This window comes from Symphalangus syndactylus, chromosome 7, assembly GCF_028878055.3.
Source record: "Symphalangus syndactylus isolate Jambi chromosome 7, NHGRI_mSymSyn1-v2.1_pri, whole genome shotgun sequence".
In the NCBI taxonomy this organism is placed as follows: domain Eukaryota; kingdom Metazoa; phylum Chordata; class Mammalia; order Primates; family Hylobatidae; genus Symphalangus; species Symphalangus syndactylus.
The window spans coordinates 40,119,702-40,140,345 of record NC_072429.2 but is presented as its reverse complement, the minus strand read 5'-3'; the positions used below and the strand labels follow the sequence as shown (position 1 = coordinate 40,140,345).

Here is a 20,644-nt window from a genome sequence, read left to right as displayed (position 1 = left end):
AAGAGAAAGCAGATGGGTTGGGGGAGAAAGGATGTCCAGGTAGGGTGCTACTTGAGAGAGGGCATGGAGGTGGTAATAAGAAAGCCAAAGTGGATGAGCAAATACATCTGAGATGAAAGGACTCGATTTAATGAACACCTATTATGTGCATGTCACTGGGCTGGGTACCAGGGATATAGTAATAAATAAACACAACTGGTACTTGCCCTTGTGAAACTCTCAGTTTAGAGGACTGGGAGGTAATGGGAGATTGGGATACAATTACAATGTTGGGGAAAGGTTGTTCAAAGATTCTGATCATAGAGATTTTTAAGTCAAAGAATTTTTTTTTTTCCTAGAGGGAAGTAGAAGTCCTTATCAGAACTCAGGGAAACACATCTCAGCCATATCCTTGCATGCAATAAATCTCTTTTATTTCTCTAAAGGACAAATTGAACACTAAATACAATGCATATTTTTGTTAAACTGTAGGTGGGCCTAAAGAAGTAAATGAAGAATATGATAGGCAAGGATTTGATTTTTTCCTCCTAAAACATGAGGTCCCGATGTCAAACAAAATAAGTATGTTGCTAATAGTTCACAAGCTATTATTATGTTATGATGGTTTTTCAATGGTCTTAGCAAATAAAATGGAAAGTATTAGAAACAAGCGTGCCAATTATAATACCATGAATCACTTAGTATTTTTTCTCTTTCTCCCTCCCTCCTTCTAATTTCTGGCTAGGAGTTGTGGTATTTTGAAGAATATTATGAAGTACGCTCTCTTTTGGATAATATGCATATTTTAAAGCATTGAATGCAATACTGTACACACAGTAGGTAAGAGTAAAATACAGAATGAATAAACTAGCATTGATTTTCATCAGCAGCAGGACCCAATCTTTAATAAATATTCATCAGGATAAAGGCAGTATAGTAAATACTTACTGCTTTTATCTATCCACTGAAAATCGGATATTTAGAAAATCTATTATATTTGACTTCATGGTCATATAGCAGTTTAGATAACAATGAATAATATTAAAACTAGAAAAGTCAGGAAAGATTTAATCTTAATAGGACATGAGGGTGATCTGGTTGCAACATCTGTCACCCCATTGATTGCCAGGGTTGATTTGGCTGATCTGGATGGCTAGGCGGGTGTCTCCTTCCTCCCTCACCACTCCGTGTGCATCCCTCCCAGAGCTGCACAATGGGTTGAAGAGCACGACCATCCCCAAGAGAGGAGGACTGGTCTTCGGTCAAGGGTATATGAGTAGCTGCGTTCCCCTGCTAGAATCTCCAAACAACGTCTCAAGATTTAGGGTTAATCAATTCATTCATTGACCCATTTATTCACTCAACAAATGTACATTGAACACACCAACTACGTGTCAAGTACTATTCCAGATATTAAAGAAATGTCAATTTAAAATAGATATCTGTCCTCATGCATCTTACATTCTAGTTGTGGAGAAAAGATAATCATGAATGAACATACTAAATTACATTGTATGTTATGTACTAAGGAAAACAAATAGAGCTGAGTAAGATGAACAGGACTGGCATTTGCAGGGAGGCTGCAATTTCAATAGGGTAGTTGTGACAGACTTCATGGGGGAGACTTGAAGGAGTGGAGGCGTTCACGATGCAGGTATCTGTAGGAAGAGTGTTCCAAAGAGATGAAACTGACAGTGGAAAGACCCTAAGAGGGAAACGAACATGTGTTAAGGGATCAGTGTGCCTAGAGCAGAACAAACAAGGGGTAAATAGGTAGGAGAAATGAGAGGTTCAGATGATATAGAGTCTTGTATAACACAGCAAGGACTCTTTTACTAAAAGTGAAATGGGCACAACAATGTGAACGTATTTGATGCCACCAAACTGTATACTGAAAAATAGTTAAAATGGTAAGGTTTATGTTATGTACATTTTACCACAATAAAAAAGTGAAAGGGATAGCTGTTGGAAGGATACTAAATAGACAAGTGATGTGCTTTTACAAGACTCAATTTGGCTACAGTGTTGATAACAGACCGTAGAGGGCTGAGGTAGAATTGGGGAGTGTATTGAGATAATAAAGGCGAGATAAACCATGGTGTAGGCTGTGGAGGTGAAGAGAACTGGCCATTTTCTGGATGATATTGAAAGTTGACCTGTGAGGATTTGCTGATGGATTGATTATAGGGTTTGAAAAAATATAAGAATCAAGGATGATCCCAAAGTTTTTGGTCTCAGCAACTGGCATGTTAGAGTTGCCATCACTGAGAATTTTGTGAGTAAAGCAGGCTTTTTGGGGACCAGATGTTCAGTTTTATGCATGTGAAATGTGAGAGGTTTATAAGTACAGAAGTTGAGGAGATAACTGGAAATAAGAATTTGGAGTTCAGGAGAGGGGATTGAGCTGGTGATATAAATTTGGGAGTTATTAGCATTCAGATAGTGTTTAAAGCAACAAGACCAGATGAGGTCTTGGGGAGTGAGTGCATTAAAAATAAATGAAGAGGACCAAGAGCTGAACAGTAGGGCACTCCAGCATTGAAAAAGTTGGGGGGAGAAGAAGAAAATCCAGGGAAAAAAACAAAGGGAATGACCAGTGAGATAATAGGAAAATCAAAGAAACGTAATGTCCTGGAAACCAAGTGAAGTTCAGACGAGTGACCAACCATGTCACATACTGCTCATAGGCAAGCTAAAAGTTTAGAGTAAAATTTTGAGCTTAGTACTGTGGAGCTCACTTTTAACTTTGAGTAATGTATAGTTTCTATGGGATGGTGGCCATAAAACTTAATTGGAGTAGGTTTCAGAGAGAATGGGAGGAGAGGAATTGGAGATGGTGACTATGTACAACTCCTTTAAGAGTAGCAAAGAAATGAGGTGAAAGATGGTAAGGAAAGTGGGATCAAGAGAGTACTTTCACAATGTCATAGAAATAACAGCATGTTTATAAGCTGACGGGAAAGCTCCAACCACCAGGAAAAAAATAATGATGAAGAAGAAAGAAGGTGGAATTGCTGAATGAATAAAAAAATAAATGTGCAGATGAACAGGCCAGGAATGAGGACTGGTCACCACTAACATTTGAAATAAAATCTGTACAGGTTCAAACCCTACCCACAGCCAAAATCTGGATAGTAAGAAAAATGCTATTGAAATCTTCTCTTCATATAAGGTTTAACAAGATTCTTAAAACATTTAATATTGCAAGAATTTCTCTCATATATCAGCATTTCAGAGATCCATGTGATTGCTATGAATAAAAGACCTCTTGATTTTTTTTTGTTTCTTCCTCCTTACCTTCTCTCCCTCTCTCCTGACCTCACACCTCTTCTCTCTTTTCTGCTTTCCACTCATCTCTCCCTCCCTTCCCTTCTCCTTTTGAAGCTGACAGCAGAAAGGACTCTGTTCTTTTAGCTACCTACTGTCTGCCTACCAGGCAGAAGGCTGCTAACTCATATACACTTTAAAGTGATGAGAAATCTACTACAAGTTCACTTCCACATGGGTAGGCTGACCTCCTTTTGGCCTTCCTTAACTTTCACCAGCATCCTTAATATCTTATAGAAACAAGTCTGTCAGAGTGGGGAAAAAAAACCTACACTCTCATCCTTTCCCTGTGCAAGATTTACAGACACGTTGTAAATGGCCAGACCCAGGTGACGGTGCCAGGAACTTTCCAAGTGATTTGTAGATCTCCTTTCCAGGACATCAGTCTTTAATGGAAAACTCTTTTAGCTGCACATTCCTTTACTGCAGTATGACCACAGGAAGCGAATTGCAGCTGTCATAAAGAAGACTCACTGAAATTAACTAGCTATTGACTTGGCCTCAAGACATTACAGTCTAAGAGAAACACCGGCACTGCACAGTTTAGAAAAGCATAGTTTTTCTTTGAAACTACCATTTATTGAGTTGGCCTACTGCAAGCCAGGCATAGCATTCAACCCTCTATATACATACACTCTCTTCCTAAATCTATAGATCCATCGTCATATATTGGATACCGACTTTGGTCATGATCTGTGCTTTGTGTTTTACATTATATCACATAATTGTCACTCAAACTCTATAAGTTTTAGTATCTTCCCCCATTTTTCAGATGGGAAAATGGTGGCTCAGACAGGATAAATAACTTGCTCATGTTTGGAAGACTAGTCATGGAGCTGGGATTTAAACCCAATTGTAGTTCCAAAGCTTGCTTTGTGTTCAGAACCTGCCTTTTTGTGTGCTGCTTCTTTTCCCTCCACCTTCTATTATTTCTTGTTCCTATTCTCTTCCATCTACTATCTCTTCTTTTTTCTATATAAATTCTTTTTTCATCTTTCACTCACAGTTATAGGTTTTACTTCTTAACACAGCAGAGTGTATCTTCTGGGCTCAATCTTCCCTTTTCCATCGTTGTCACACACTCCATCAAAATTTAACTCCTCAGACTCTCAAAGCAAATACAATCTTTGCTGACCAACTGTTCATGCCATTTCATTTATCTAATATATTCTTGTCATTAATTGTGCCTGCTGACATCTCATTCTTTGAGACAGCATGTCCCTCATGGGCAGGATCTTCTGCATTGTTATAATCTGAGGACCTAGCATAGGGACTGGCATCTAGTAGGTTTGCAAAAAAACACTTGTTTACTGACTGAATAAAAAAGTAAATACACAAATCCTTTAAGGCCAGCTCAAATGTCACCTATTCCATGAAGCTTTTCTAAGCTTCATTGATTGGAAAAAATTCCTTGTTCCTCACAACAACTGTAACTCTTTGTACTTTTACATGAGATCCGTGACATTGTCACTTACATGTGTACTTGTTCTATTTTCCTAACTGAAATGTATTTCATTAAGGGCAGAATTCCTATTTTACTCAATTTTGACTCTACTAAGTACAATTAATGTTTGAAGAATAAAAGAATGTAAAATCTGAACCTTTCTCTAATAATACAATTAAGCTCTTAACCTTTTTTAGGAGATCTCGGACATCTTTGAGGATCTAATAAAAGCTATAAATCCTTTCCCCATAAATATGCATGTACTTTTATTTGTGAAATTCTGCATCTTATTTTCATGGTGCTTCTGAACCTCTGGATCCCTAGTAGGATCTGAGACCATCACTCAATACTACCCTGCATTCAGACCTTTGCTTAAACAATTCTTCAATCTGGAAATTATTCTCTTAGAACTTAGCCTGTTTCCCTTCCCTTCTAACACCCAGTTGAAAATTATTCTCTTCTAGAAACCAAGTAAGGATAGTTTACATTTAAAACTTCACTAACTTAGCTGGCATCTTCTTATCAGGCATGACTCATTTCTACTGGATTATGGTATGAATGTTGATAGATGGCTCAAATATACTTTGTGTATGTGTTATCTATTTAACTAGATTATAAGTTCCCTGAAAACAGAATAATATTTATTTCTTTAGTAGACAGCATCTTTTTCAGTACCTAGGATCTTATTCTGTGCATAGCAAACATGACATAAATGGTTCACAACTGGAGATTTAGGATTCTCATGGGGACAACTGACTTTGGGTTTGTGTAATGCACATGACAGCTCTCTGCTTAAAGTCACACATGTTCCATTTCTGCCTACAACTTATTATTATTATTTTTAATGGTTCATTGCTATAGGCTTATAGCCTGGGACACCTCTGAAATAAAACCAGTATTTGAAAAATCTAGTACCAAGGCCATTTTCAGAAATGCTTTCTCCAGGAATAGCAGATAGGAGAGGAGTAAAAATCAGATCACATTTCCATACCTCCAAGGACTCTATTTTTGGGGAACATTTCAAGTACTGATTCCAACAACCTAAGTTATTGCCTTTGGAGAATATGAAAAAGCTTCAAGCTTGAAAAAGTCCATAACTATTAAATGCATTGGCAGAATTCCTTTCTTTCCAACACACACTGTAGCAGGTTTCTAGCACTGATTGTGATGTGTTGTTTTCTGCAAAGCTCTTGGGTAATAAAAAATGATATATCAATATTTTATCAGGTAACAGAAGGAATCAAACCATTAAGCACTGAAGATATAGACTCAACACTGGCCACAATCTCAAATATACCTCCTGCTTTTTCAGTTGAACTTGTGTCGACAGTAAAATGTACTAGACACCATTTTGGGGAAGCTTTGGGGTAATACAAACTTTTGGTAAGTTATCACTAAGAAAAGTTTGTGAACAAGCACTTTCCTCCCTCTCAAATTATCCCCTGTCCTCCCTCCTTACCATTTTCTAGCCCTACTTTTGCTTTCAGGATCTCATAAATTTCCTGCTTTCCCCCTTACTTTGGGGAAACATACTTTGCCTAAACTACTCCCCTGTCCTCCCTTTTCCTTAGCCAACATCTCTTCATTTTAAAAAATTTCAGCTTGAACAGCAGCACTTCCTGAGAGTGGACTTTTCTGACAACCTATTTTAAAGTCTTCACATTGTTCTTTATAGTACTCTATCCTTTTCCTTTAATGCTTCTACCAGAATTCATCATTATGTATATTATGTATGTGTTTGAGTGTTGTTAATGTCTGTCTCCCTTGTAAGACTACATAATTCACAAGAATTCATAATTCACAGGAATCACAGCTGATTTTTTTTTTAACCAATGGTATTCCTGGCCCCTAGCCCAATGTTTGACACATAGTAGACATGCAAGCAATGTTCAATGAAAGTATGGTTTTCTAATCCTATCTCTACAAAAAATACGAAGATTAGCCTGGCGTGGTGGCACATGCCTGTAGTCTCAGCTACTCAGGAGGCTGAGGTGGGAAGATAGATTGAGCCCAGGAGGTTGAGGCTGCAGTGAGCTGTGATTGCACCACTGTACTCCAGCCTGGGTGACAGAGTGAGACCCCATCTTAAAAAAAAAAAAAGTATGGTTTTCTAGAATATTTATTAATTAATATTTGTAGCCTGATCATTTGGATTATATCCTCTAATGTTGTTCTTACACACACACGTACATTTGGTTTTCAGTTGAATTGAGTGTAGCAGAACTATGGGATCACGAAAATTTGAAAACCAATAAAATCCACATTTGCTTCATTCTAGTTAATAAGGTCTATGCTGAGCTAATCATATACAGGAAAACATATGCACTATAAAATGCACACACACCCTTCTGCTACTTAAATTCTAGCCCTTGTCTAATCCAGTCTCCACCCTTTCAATTTGCAGGAAGAAAGGCAATCGAACACCAGAGACTGGGTGGGAAGATCTTTATATGCCAAGAAGTCTGACCCAGTGAACTATTTCAGTCACATACACAGTTTGAATTGGATTGCCCGATCCCTGAGAAGGGATTTCTGGATTAGACAGTTCATTAGAGGCTGAGCCAGCTTCTAGGGCTTGTCGGTCTTTGCTCTGCATGCCTGGAATTAGCAAAGTGACGCAGTGAAGGCTGCCTGAGTGACAGCTGCCAGTGAGTCACATGAAATAATGGCTGAAATAGCAGCTACTCAGAGGCAACAACCACACCTGCAGAACAGAATCTCAAGATGAAAATGAGATTTGCTGTCCATTGAAAACTATTTACTGAGCACCTTCTATGTCCCTGACCTAAGACTTTGTCTTGAGAAATAATCCTAAGAGTTGATCAATAGCAGTCTTGTAATCCCAGGTTAAATTATAGCTTCCACATTTACTGGCTGGCAAATCTTTGGTTTATTATTTAACCTCTTTCTCTGCCCCCTACTTATTTAATCTGCAAAATGGAGATGATGATATTATGTTGAGGATTATGTACATAAATATGCAAAGCACTTAGAATGGTACCTGACACACATAAGCACTAAATGTTAGGATAGTATTTTACCCAGAAGTAACATAATGAATGGTTAACAGAATGACTTTAGGTGTCAGAAAGATACTATTCATCTCTGTCATTTACAAGTGATGTGTCTTTGGGCAAGTTGCTTGAGTTCTCTGAATCTCAGTTTCTTTATCTGTAAAATAAGAATAATATTGGTACCATTTTGGAGGGTAATTATGAGGATTAAATTAGATAAGGATGGGGAGGAGCTTAGCATGATGCCTTGCACATTGTAGCTTCTCAATATATATAATTTGTTGTTATTGTTCTCAGTGGATCACTCATCTGGATCCCAGATAAGGCAGAGCAAGGCTCCACAGCTCCACGTCATGGGATCAAATAGCCCAGAGGATACTAGTTGGAGTGGATAGGTCATATCTGACAAGCAGATTTATTTTATTTGGACTAGTTTATTAACATTGCAGTATTAGCTCACACAAAGGTTTCCAATATTTTGAATGAGTTTCTACCATCTAAAAAGTATAAAGTTTCATTTTAAACAATTGAGATTTTTCAGTTTCTTTAGAAAAATAAAGATAGGCAACATTGAGCTGGCATTCCCATATGGCCATTCCTGGCTTGAGTGGGGAAGCAGCTGCTCCCTTTAGACGGGCATAGGTCTTGAATTTACTGCACCTCCTAACATTTCCTGGTGTACCCCCAGCCTTAGTGTCAAATGTCAGCTTCCATTTACCCTCCTGAGGTTTTCCTCTACCTCTCTGCTTTCATCTTTTATGCTACTTTGCCTCTGTAGGCATCTGAGTTAGCAGCTGCTGGTCTTTACTGTTGAGTGGTATCCTCTGCAAACTGGTACCTCTCTACAGGGCTGCAAGCAAGGCAGCAACACCTTTATCCACACAGCCTTAGGTCATTTGTCAGCACTGCAAGTGCAAGTATGGAATGAAAAAACAGCCAAAACTGCAAATGCAAGCGTGGAATGAAAAAACAGTCAAATCACAACTAAGGGCTGGCCTAACCAGTAAGCTGAGCACATCCTTGGAGGACCGCCTCTTACCCAGAAGTTGACTGCATGAATTCACTATTCACTCACACCGAATCTTCTCCAGTTTCATTTAGACTGAGGGTAGAGGATATGGGACAAAGGATAGGGGTGCTATACAACAATACTTTAAAACTTAGTTAATCTAAAATATATCTTATGGACCATTAGTTCCTTAAGATGCTGTTTCTTGGGGGGAAGATGTCGAATACTGTTGGGAAATAGCTCATACATTGTCCCTCATCTTGGGGATTTATCTGGGTAAATATTGAGTCGTCCCATCAGAAAGAAGTTCACCCACAATTCATACATTAACAGATATTTACTAAGGACTTACAGATATTTATTAAGATTTTATTAAGGACTTGCCAGGCACTGTTCTTTCTGGTGTTGGAGATTCAGTATTGACAGTCAATATTAAATCCGAATATTGACAGATTCAGTTCAGACAATCCTGAACTCAGGTAACTTATTCTAGTGTGGAGTAAAGAAGACTTCACTCTCTTTCCAAATTTATTTGACTATAGAATGCTACTGAAAAATATTGCTTTATACATAGTGCATAGCCCCTTGCAAATCCTATCTCTAGAGACTTTTCATGATAAAGGAATGATGGAGATTTTCACTTCTGTGAATACATAAGAGAATCAGACCACTCCAAAATGTTTTAGAGAAACAGATAATTTATTTTTTATTTCTTGAAAAGTCAATTAACCCACCAGGGCAGGCTTAATTTGGAAAGAACCACAGGCTCACCTGGGGACTCAGGCCTGGCAAAGGTTTCCGAGAATGTCACATGAAGGGTTAACTTGACATTTACCTCCAAACTGGAGCTGTTTTTCTCTGCCTCTAATATGACCCAGTTGGAAATGTATTTGTTTTTCACTATTTAATCTTCTGCATCACCCACTGTTGATTAGATTTAATTAATTTATGTTTCTAATGAATTTAGAAACTTGCAGTTCTGTGGCAGGAAAATTTTCAGACAGCATCTGGCCACCAAATGGATTGATTACCTTGTCTGCAAAAGTCTTTCAAACATCTGGGGCCTGATTTTGTGAAACATCCAGAGGCTCTTTCAAAGGTAAGAAAACCCACACAGAAGAATCTTGAGGGGAGAAAGAGAGAAGGTGCTAGAAATAGGTAGGATTCTCTTTGATTTGCAAACCAGGATCCTGGCACTCTCCCAACATGAAATCACATTTTGCTGCTCATTGGCACAGTTTCAATGGCACCAAATAGACTGATCTGAATCTATTTTGTTCAACATCATCGGATTCCACCAGGCTCAAGCCAGGCTGCCGCCCTGTGAACTTCTTTGGCACTTCCTTCTGTGTGGAAGCTCCCAGTGATCATTAAGGCGAAACATTTACAGAAAACATTTAGAGAGAAGCCCTTTGCTCTCGTTCACTCAACAAACATTTATCAGGAGCCCACTGTGTGCCTGGCACTGAGCCACGCATACCTCTTAAGTAGCTCTTGCAACAACCTTGCAGGATAGGTAGATATTGTTCTCCTATTCTCATAGATGGGACCAAGTAATAAGTAAAAATAACAATAATTATTAAGGTTAACAGGAACACTACTAATATAGGATGTAGAGATATGCATACCCACACAGCAGGCTCTGTGTGAAGAACTTTACATGCATTATAAAACCATAAGGTAGATGTCATTATTACTACCCCCATTTTACAGATGAGGAAACTGAGTCACTGTAAGCTTATGTTAACCCAGCTAGCCTTTGGCAGAACCAGCCTTCTAACATGGGCAGTCTAACTTGAGAGCTTTTTGCTATAAACCACTCAACTTTACTACCTCCAGATACTATTTACTGAAGATCTGCTATATGTTAGGTACTATCTTACGGTTTTTACAAAATTAGATTTTAATGACATTTACGCCATATGCAGTGGATGCTATTATTCCCAGACAAGAAAACAAAAGCCTAGAAACATTAAGTAACTTGTTGAAGTCACAAAGAGAGTTAGTAAGACTTAGGCTAGGGCTTAACTCAGGTCTGCGGGGCTACAAAGGCCACTTTCTGCTTACTGAGTTATCTGCTGATAAATCAGAGAAAAAATGAGTGTTGAGAACTCAATAGCTTTCTCAAAGCTGCCCCAGGAAACAAACTAAAAGTCAGAAGAAGGCATAGCCTGGCTGCTTTGCACAGCCCAGCCCAGTCCAGAAAAGGGGAAGCTAAAAAATATGCTACAAAGAATAAGAAAACAGCTTCATCTAGCAGAAGTAGGTGAAAGATGTTAGAAATCGTATTGCCTGACTGGTTTTTCTGGCTCAAGTTCAAAGAGAAATGACTGACAAGCAAGTGGGTTGCCCACAGTATAAACAATAATAAAAAAGCCCGCAATGCTGAACATCTGAAATTTTTTGCAATGTTGCACAATCAGGTTAGTGCCTAATACATAGTATAAAACACAATTATATACAGTACCACTGTTGAAGAAACCCAGTTTGACATGGTTCTTGTGACAGAATATAATTACTAAGTCTGGCCATTTCTTTTGATTCAAAACCTTATTTTCTTTGACTTCTCTCTTGTCTACTGCCACTACCTAAACATGAACAGGTCCTTCCTCCTCTTTGGGTCTTTGTATATGCCTTTCTCTGCCTGGAACCTGGCTAATCTCTATTCGTTCTCGATCCTCAGGTTGTCATCTCTTCCTCCAGGAAGTCTTCCTTGACTTTCCTATTCTTGGTTAGATGTCCATTTTAAGCACAATGTATATTTTCTCCTATTATAGCATTTATTACACTGTAAGGTAACTGTTTATTTGTTGGCCTCCTCATTGAGAGAGCATATATTGGTTACCACTGTATTCCCAGTGTATGGGTATGGTACATAATAAGTGTTCAATAAATATTTAATTGACTGGATGAATTGAAGTGAACCTCATAACATCCTCTTTGTTGGTCTCCCTGTTTGAAACCTTTCACCTCCACACTTTGTGCTACATCCCATTAGTCATTCAGCTTTCCTTTAAACTTTCATAGTGTCATTTTAAAAAATCACTTCCCTTTGAACACTCACATAAAAGTCGGAATACTGATAATCTCTGGGCGAGGGAGAATTAAGTAAGAGTGGGCAAGAGAAAATCTTACGGAGTCCTAAGACTGTCCTATACCTTTATGTGGGTAATGGTGACATGGTTGTATACATGTACGAAAGTCAGTAAGCTGAATACAAAAGAATAATGCTCATAATTGTAAGTAATTAATGTCTCAGAATAAACACATGAATCCTTTGAAAGGTCACTTGTGTTGATAGGATAAAATCCAGACCTCCTTGCCCCAGTTTTCATTGTTCTTTACTGATTGGCCCAATGGTCGATGTACTTGTTCAAACTCACTTTTCTAAAACACATGTCCTGATCTTCTAACAGGTCCTGAAACCCTTCTCACTCATTCCCATCTCTGTGCTTAAAATCATGTTTTCTTACCCTAAATGTTCATTTCTCTTCCTCCCACCTTCCAAAAGCTCCTCCCCGTCTTGGAGGGCCAGGACAAATTCATCCACACAAACTCAACAAATCCACAAATCTCATTAATCCCTTTTTTCTCTGAACCTTTGACTATTTTGTCTGTTTCATTCATTCGTGCCAACATTTCCTGAGGACTGTAAGTTCCTTGAAGGCAGGGATGTTATCTTATTTTCAATTTTTATATTTAGGACAGTGCCTGGTACAATGGTAGATTCTCAATATATATTTGTTGTGAATATACCAAGGTCCTACTTACATGTCCAGACCCTGGGCAGCTATGAGTCTGTACAGAGATTAGAAAGGCAGGCTGTCTATGTCCTTTAGAATGAAAACATAGTGGTGTTGTTAAGCCCATGGACTTAGGATTCCCACATGATTTCAAATCCAGGTTTTGCAACTCACTGACTCTGTGATCCAGTGTATTCGATGGCCATCCGCAAAACTCAGTTTTCTCAGCTGTAAAATGGGGACTCTTTTTTTTTTTTTTTTTTTTTTTTTTTTTTTTTTTTTTTGAGACGGAGTCTCGCTCTGTCGCCCAGGCTGGAGTGCAGTGGCGCAATCTCGGCTCACTGCAAGCTCCGCCTCCCAGGTTCACGCCATTCTCCTGCCTCAGCCTCTCCGAGTAGCTGGGACTACAGGCGCCCGCCACCACGCCCAGCTAATTTTTTGTATTTTTTAGTAGAGGTGGGGTTTCACCGTGGTCTCGATCACCTGACCTCGTGATCCGCCCGCCTCGGCCTCCCAAAGTGCCAGGATTACAAGCGTGAGACACCGCGCCCGGCCAAAATGGGGACTCTTAATAGGTTATTTTTTGAGGGTTACATGAGAATATAAACATTTATTTTATTAGTGAGCTTTTATTGAATGTGTTGCTTTGCTAAACAATACACAATTGCACCCAAATAAAAGCTCATGTCCTTGATGTTATAATGCAAAGAATTCAGCATAATGATCGACTCACAGGGAACACTGAACACATGGTAGCTATTCTTATCAGAGCTATTATAATCCAAATGTATAGTTGCAGTGAGAAAAATCTGTAAATTAGGAGGTAAAAATGTAGAAAGCAAGGAGAGTGGGCTCATTGTGAGATATATACATGTGCACACAAACACAGAGTGAATCTAATCTATAAGAAATTCCTTAGGGAAATTCCATCACATCCCATTAACACGGTCCCAAAGGCAGGAGCTGGGCTGATCTTGACATATTTAATATCTTTGAAAAAATTCTGAAATCATAATCATCTCAAAATGGTATACAAAAGCAAGTCTATCTGGGAGTTACATGCAAACACATTTTACCTTAGTTCCAGCTTACATAATTCTTTAATCATCATAATTCCTAGTGCTTCTCTTAAAACTTTTGACCTTAATAGGATTATTGACAGTTAGGAAAGGGAGAACACTGCTCAATAGGGTTTTGACAGTTAGGAGGGGAGAACACTGAGGAACAAGTTCTCAGTGTGTTTTTACACACTCATTTAAAAGACAACAGTTTAATAATTCTAATTCATATATACTTCTATTCATGCGATCAATAATTCATAGAAATTCCTCAGCAGCATTTTTAGTGACAACAGAAAGGGTAAAATATTTCCTCTCTTCCCTTTGCCTTCCTTTCTTCACTTAGTCATGCCTGGAGCCTGGAGAGCACAGAATTTCAAGAAAACAGTTTCCATGGTGATTCTTCCTTTGAGTACCCGACTGTATTTTGCTCTTTCTGGAGTGAATTAATGCTTCTTATTGCTTTCATGCTAAATATATTGCAGATTAGATTTGATTTCCTCTGCAGTGATATAGTTTTATTGCAAAAATGGAAAGTAAAAACACAGCATGAAGAAACTATGTATTTCTGCCACTACACTATCAGAAGGCTGGGAAAAAACCCGTTTCAGAAAAAAATAACCAGCCATGGGAAACGGATGCAGGTATCTGGAAGCTAGGATATGCATGCATGCATCTAAATGTTGGAAAGCCTGCCTTAGGAGATAACGATCTTAATTCTTCTATATGTTGAAGGTGTTATAAGTTGACCATAAAACACTGAGTTACAAGACATACCGATTTTTAGTGTACTATCCTCTTCTCAGCACAGAAAATATACATCATATAGAACAAAGAAATCTTCAAACCCACAATATGGCACTTACTTTATATTTTATTTAAGAGAGCTTTGTTTCCTACTAAAGCTAAATAACTGGCCTTCTTTGACTTGTTAAAATAGTTATGTGACCTTCCTGATTCCCATAGCACCCTGCATTTCCTGACATAGAACTTATCACATGTACTTACTATCCACTATGTCCATCTTCCTCACTAGACTCTAAAAGGGCAGGGCCCATGTCTGTCCCGTTCACTGTTGTACCCTTGTGCCTAGCATGGCACATGGGAAGCTGAAAACTATAACAAGAAAACAATGAAAGCTAACTCCGAGGCACCGAGGACTTTCTTGTAAAGCATCAGTGGGCTGGTGTGTTGGATAGAGATGGAATCTCATGTACATTATAAATACTCAAATCTTAGCAGCAGCTGTTGGTTTCGATAGTCAGTCCTACCTGGAGCCTTGATCATTACTTGTCTTTGAGACATTAAGGAGTTAAAGGGAAGAATCTATCATGCCAGAGGAGGAGGAATAAAAAGCAGGCACCATCCTCTAAATCCTCCTTCTCTACCACTGCATTCCCACCCCCCAGAGCCTGGAGCCAAGCACTTACTGGGAGCCAAACAAGCAGGAAGAAAACCAAGATTTTGGCCAATTTAAGCCAACTACGGAGTATTCAGCATCTATGTCAAACTAGATATGACTGTCCTAGGTGCTGCTGAGGACAAAGAGTGGAACACAGGAATTTTTGGCTCTAGCGAGTTTATAGTCTCAAAGGGATTCTTTTGGGATTGTGCAGAAGAGGAGTATGGCCAAGTATAAACATACACATACCCTGATTATTAACAATAGTGACAATATTTATTGAACAACCCATTAGGCACACTTCTAAGCACCACATATGCAGGAACTCACTTGATCCTCATAGCAAATCTGTTTATTCCTATTATTTTCATTTGACATATAAAGAAATTGAGACTTTGAAAGGCTAGGTAACATGCCTAACATCCTAAAACCAGTTGGTAGTGGAGCTAAGATTCAAACCCACACAGTCTAGTCCTTGAGTCAATATCTTAACAACAAAACTATTCTGAATCTTAGGCTCATGGGATCTGATCTGAGAAATCTACTTTACAAAGGATTTCCCATAGTCTCTTTTGCTGTATAAATTATCCAAAGTCGCTTAAGTTCATAAATGCTCCTGGGGAATCATCAGGATGCATAGAGGGCCATATACAGTTCTAGATTTCAAGAGGAAACCCAGTTCTGTAGTTATGTAAATGTTAGATTTGCATGGCTCTGTAACTAGGATACACACTATGGTAAGATTTCTCCTGGTTCAAGGAGGTGTTTCCATAAGAAGGGACAACTGGAGGAGTACTGAACGCTAGGTTTCATCCTATAGAACAGACACACTCTAGTGTTTTGACACACTCTGCAAAGGGGTTCTCTTGGAACTTCATTTTCTAAACTACCCTTCAGGAAATTCAAAATTGCTCAGCTGTATGCTGAATTTGATTCCACAAAAAACAGTGACAAGAACAAGGTCTCATTGTATTAGCTCACAGATATTTCCCTTCATTTCAGAGTGTGGATTCCTACAGCTATGTTAAACATTTATTAAAAAAAAAAAAAAAGGACAGGAAGGATGTGGATGAAGTCTTAAAGGGTAGGATTATGAGAGGGTTTTTTATTTTACTTATTTAAAAATTTTATTTTTAATTGATGAATAATTTTACATATTTATGGGGTACAATGTGATATTTCAATATACATTTATATTGTGGATGGATTAAATAAAACTAATTGACATAACTATCACCTCATATTTATCACTTTTTGTGGTGAGAATATTTTAAAATCTACTCTTTTAAGTGAAATAATAAACGTTGGAGACTCTAGAAGGTGGGAAGGTAGAATTGGGGGTGAGGGATGAACTATTACCAATCAGGTAGAATGTACTCTATAGGTGCAGTAACAGCCCAGACTTCACCACTATGCAATATATCCATGGAATACAACTGCACTTGTACCCATAAGTCCAAAAAAAATTTTTTTTAAATTGTAGAAAATAAACAAAATACCCAAAATCTACTCTTTTAGCAATGTTGAGATATATAATACATTATTATTAACTATAGCCACCAAGTTGTGCAGATGTCTAAAACTTCTTTTTCTTGGGTAATTGAAATGTTATATGCTTTGAATAACATCTTCCCATACCCAGTTGCTCCCCCTTCCCCTATCTCAACCCCTAACTCTGAAAACCAGCCCCTGGTAACCACCATTTTACTTTATACTTCTATGAGTCTGATTTTTTTAGATTCCACATATAAGTGAGATCATGCAGTATTTGTGTGCTTGGATGGAGTTTAAAATTTTACTTTTGCTCTTTTGAGATAATTCTATTTCTCAGTTTTCTGTAATAAGCATGTATAATTTTAAATACCACAAAGTAACTCACTCACTTTAAAAAACTGTTTTATTTTCTCCGAATATGATTGCTAGAGAAACACTTACTTTTTTTTTTTTTTTTTTAGATGCAATGATTCCCCAACAAAAGGAAAGCAAGGACAGGGAATGGAGAGATACCAATGTAGCAAATGTTACCTATGAGAGCTCAGAATCAGGAAGGGGAAAAATGTTTTCTTCTCAGTATTATCCATTCCACTGTGTGACTCCTATAAACAGAATATTTTTAAATAACACCTTTTCCCCATGTTTAGTGATAAGAGAGATTATCACTTACTAAGCAGCAAAAACATTGAATAGGTGTGTTTATTTTTTCTCCCAGAAGAGAGAATGGGCTCAGAGATTATATTCTGTACATGCTCAGAGTCACAGAGTTAACAGATCTCTGTGGGACTGCTGCACTCCACATCCTGTTGGTTAATACTTTGCTCTCCTGTCTTCGTGTGGAGCAAAATAATACTCCAACAGTTGGGAAGTGGTATGGTTTGGCTGTGTCCCCACTGAAATCTCAACTTGAATTGTATGTCCTAGAATTCCCACGTGTTGTGGGAGGGACCCAGGGGGAGTTAGTTGAATCATAGGGACTGGTCTTTCCCGTGCTATTCTCATGATAGTGAATAAGTCTCATGAGATCTGATGGGTTTATCAGGGGCTTCCACTTTTGCTTCTTTGTCATTTTCTCTTGCCGCTACCAAGTAAGAAGTGCTTTTTGCCTGTTGCCATGATTCTGAGGCCTCCCCAGTCATGTGGAACTATGTAAGTCCAATTAAACCTCTTTTTCTTTCCAGTCTCAGGTATGTCTTTATCAGCAGCATGAAAACAGACTAATACAGCAAATTGGTACCAGGAGTGGGGTGTTGCTGAAGAGCTACCCAAAAATGTGGAAGCAACTTTGGAACTGGGTAACAGGCAGAGATTGGAACAGTTTGAAGGGCTCAGAAGAAGAAAGGAAAATGTGGGAAAGTTTGGAACTTCCTAGAGACTTGTTGAATGGCTGTGCCCAAAATGCTGATAGCGATATGGACAATAAAATCCAAGTTGAGGTGGTCTCAGATGGAAATGAGGAACTTGTTGGGAACTGGAGCAAAGGTGACTCTTGTTATGTTTTAGCAAAGAGACTGGTGGCATTTTGCCCCTGCCCTAGAGGTTTGTGAAACTTTGAACTTGAGAGAGATGATTTAGGGTATCTGGCAGAAGAAATTTTTAAGCAGCAAAGCATTCAAGAGGTGATCTCAGTACTGTTAAAGGCATTTAGTTTTAAAAGGGAAACAGAGCATAAAAGTTCGTGAAATTTGCAGCCTGAATATGCAAAAACCCATTTTCTGTGGAGAAATTCAAGCTGGCTGCAGAAATATGCATAAGTAGCAGGAACCTAATGTCAATCCCCAAGACCATGGGGAAAATGTCTCCAGGCCATGTCAGAGACCTTCATGGAAGCCCCTCCCATCACAGGCCCAGAGGCCCAGAGGCCCAGGGGGAAAAAGTGGTTTTGAGGACTGGGCCCAGGTCCTCATGCTATGTGCAGTTTAGGGACTTGGTGCCCTGTATCCCAGCTGCTCCAGCTGTGGCTGAAAGGGGCCAACGTACAGCTTGGGCCTGTGGTTTCAGAATGTGGAAGCCTCAAGCCTTGGCAGCTTCCATGTGGTATTGAGCCTGTGGGTGCACAGAAGTGAAGAACTGAGGTTTGGGAACCTCCACCTAGATTTCAGAAGATGTATGGAAACGCCTGGATGCCCAGGCAAAAGTTTGCTGCAGGGGCAGGGCCCTCATGGAGAACCTCTGCTAGGGCAGTGTGGGAAGGGAAATGTGGGGTTGGAGCCCCTACACAGAGTCCCTACTGGGGTACTGCCTAGTGAAGTGGTGAGAAGAGGGCCACCATCCTCTAGACCCCAGAATGGTAGATCCACTGACAGTTTGCACTATGTGCCTGGAAAAGCTGCAGACACTCAATGCCAGCCCATGAAAGCAGCCAGGAGGGAGGCTATATCTTGCAAAGCCACAGGGGCAGAGCTGCCTAAGATTCTTACATCAGTGGGACCTGGAGTCAAAGGAGATCATTTTGGAGCTTTAAAATTTGACTGCCCCTCTGGATTTCAGACACTTGCATAGGCTCAGTAACCCCTTTGTTTTGGCCAGTATCTCGCATTTTGAATAGCTGTATTTATCCAATACCTGTACCCCCATTGTATCTAGGGAGTAACTAGCTTGCTTTTGATTTTAAAGGCTCATAGGCAGAAGGGACTTACCTTGTCTCAGATGAGACTTTGGACTGTGGACTTTTGGGTTAATGCTGAAATGAGTTAAGACTTTGGGGGACTATTGGGGAGGCATGATTGGTTTTGAAATGTGAAGACATGAAATTTGGAGGGGCCAAGGGCAGAATAATATGGTTTGGCTGTGTCCCCACCAAATCTCCACCTGAATTGTATCTCCCAGAATTCCCACATGTTGTGGGAGGGACCCAGGTGAAGGTAATTGCATCATGAGGGCCAGTCTTTCCCGTGCTGTTCTCATGATAGTGAGTAAGTCTCATGAGAGCTAATGGGTTTATCAGGGGTTTTCACTTTTGCTTCTTCCTCATTTTCTCTTGCCGCCACCATGTAAGAAGTGCCTTTCACCTCCCAACATGTTTCTGAGGCCTCCTCCCCAGACATGTGGAACTGTAAGTCCAATTAAACCTCTTTTTATTCCCAGTCTTGGGTATGTCTTCATCATCAGCATAAAAATGGACTAATACAGGGAGATTAAACGTATATCATTAAAAAGAGAGGTGATCAGGGAAGCCTGAATTGGCATGAGGAGTCTGACCAGGAAATGTAGCCAAAAGATATTCTCTGCATTCCAAGAAGAAACTGATGAGGCCTTTGACGCTCACAGTGGAAAGGGTTAGAGAGGAAGATTCAGCCGTGTGCGAGGTGTGAGTTTGGAGAGAAAAACACAGATTAGATGTATCTTCCTGCTGAAGCTACATACAACACACCAGCTGGCTCCTTTTCCAATCCGTGCTCTATCAGCTAATCCAACAATCATATTTTGTTATTCTTCTCATAAGCAAAATATTGTGTGTGTGACAAAGACATCCCTGACAGGAGACTGCACTCCAAGTAAGTTAGAATGAATGGCGACAAAAATGGGATGTTTTCAGGTATATAGAATTATTGCCAGTTACCAGCATTTAAAATGGCTGCAAAATCTGTGGTACTGCTGGGTACCTGATGTTTGCTGCAGCCTCAGGACTCTGATGCCTGGACTTTTTCACGGTCTTATAGTATCCATTGGCTTTCTGTTTATAGTGCTAATGGAAAATTAAAATTATTTTGCAAGAGACCTTGACTGTACTGTACTATGAGTACTTCGTGTGGCAGAGAGAAGGCCAACTTGCATTTCTGTATATTCTTCTCCTTTCCCTCTTCATTTTCCATGGCTTCCCATAGAGTTTAACTGACTAATTAAGAGCTTGGGCTTTGAAGTCAGATGGATCTGAGGGTCAAGGCACATTTCTGCCATCTATTAGCTGCAAAACCTTGGGAGAGTCAGTCACCCTCATTCTCAATTTCCTCCTCTGTAAAACAGTGAAGAAAATCTTTCCACTTTTCATGAAGGAGGTGTGCAGACGAAATGACATAATGCAAATAAAGGAGCTAGCACACTGCCTGACGTCTGATAAATCCTCAATAAGTTTTAGGAAAACAACAATGTGACACAACTGACAAGAATTTGGACAGAGTGGGTATGTCCATTGAGTTTTTTTTTTGTCTTTCCTCTATGAGAAGTTTGCCCT

General features: G+C 39.3%; 1 protein-coding gene across 15 annotated transcripts in view; it reads right to left on the bottom strand.

Annotated features, from left to right (window-relative positions):
* PPP2R2B (protein phosphatase 2 regulatory subunit Bbeta) overlaps positions 1 to 20,644 on the bottom strand; it is a 500,674-nt gene that overhangs the window by 119,999 nt on the left and 360,031 nt on the right. The window lies entirely within an intron of this gene.